Here is a 1,632-nt window from a genome sequence, read left to right as displayed (position 1 = left end):
GGGAAAATAAGAATATTTAAAAAAAATGTTGTGAAAATTATTTAAGAATAAAATCTAGAGTGTAGGAAGGTTGTTCAGTTTCAAGTAAGAAATATCTTAGATTCATTTAATAGATATTTATGTTTGTCTCTTTTTAATTATATTAACAAAAAATTAATATATTTTTTTTATTTCATCTTTTTTTACAATTATTTTGACAAAAAACTTTATTGTAAAATAAATTATATTTTAATTTTTAATACAGTTTTAATTATTTTTTCCTAAAACACCATTCATTGAATATTATATACACAACTTTTAAATTATTATTATATTAATTAAGATAAATAATTTGATAAAATAATTTATCTCTTTTAATATATACATAAAAAAATTAAATAATATTTATTATAAAACATAAAAAGTACTTTTGAATTAAATCATTGAAGCTTGCAAAAATATTATACATGAACGTAAATTTTTTTAAAAAGAAATAAGAAATACATTTTTTTTTCTTAGTAACCAACCTAAATTTTGTGTTTTTTGTGACACAAAATTAGACTTTCTCATTCTTTTATTTCTCTAAATCTAAACTTTTAAAATATCTTTGATACAAAATACTATCTTTATATGTTACAATTGTGAATTATACTTGTGTTTTTACAAAAAGTTGCAAGGTCAAATAATATACGAGTATATGGTGCTATATTAGCGCGTGACTATTTAAAAAAATATATTATATATTCTTAATGCTTATAAAATTAAGGTGCTTCCAATATGCCCTTCAAAATAATGTCCTAAGGTAGACTTTTACATTTTCTTTTATTAAAATAGTGGATATTTGGAGGGTATGATATTTATTTTACAAAAAAATCTTAAGGTCTACATTTGAACTCTTTTTTAGAGGTCGATGACTCGAGGTCTATATTAGTGTCATCAGTACAACTACAATTTTTCAAGTTTAATTTAAAAAAAGAGAAAATGAATTGCTCGGTCCTTATCATACATTTTATAGTTACTATTTGTATATTAAAAGCATCTATTTTTTCTATAAAAAAAGTTAACGATTAAACTTAAAAAATATATTTTTATAATGACAAAAACATATATAATCATTTAAAAATAAATTAATTAATTTAGGTAATTTGGTCTCAAAGTTCATTAAAATCAGCACATACTTTGAGATTCGGAGATTATTTACAATTCTCAAAATAAAATATTCACAACTAAAATAATTTTTCTATAATGAATATTATAATATAAAATATTTATTGTTTTCTATTAAAAGTAAATTATATTAACTAAAACGATTGATGAGAATGATAACTTCTAACATTATACATCATAAATGAATGGAATAAAGAAAAGATGGGTAGAATGTTTAAATGAAAAAAGAAGCATTGTGACCAAGTTGAGCTAAGAAATGAGGGTCATGAAGTCAATTTAAAAATAATATTACGAAAACTTTTATCATGAGTAAATAAAACACCACACTGAAAATCAAACATTTTAGAAAATAAGGAGATATTGGATGTCACTTTGCAGTATAAACCACATATAAATTCACCATTATGGACGCAAAGGAATCATGAGTATATCCCTTATTGATCATGGAAATGAGGGTCATGGAGTCAGTTTAAAAATCATATTACA

Source organism: Cicer arietinum, chromosome 4 (genome assembly GCF_000331145.2).
Source record: "Cicer arietinum cultivar CDC Frontier isolate Library 1 chromosome 4, Cicar.CDCFrontier_v2.0, whole genome shotgun sequence".
NCBI classification, from domain to species: Eukaryota; Viridiplantae; Streptophyta; class Magnoliopsida; order Fabales; family Fabaceae; genus Cicer; species Cicer arietinum.
Note: the sequence above shows the minus strand (reverse complement) of the source record.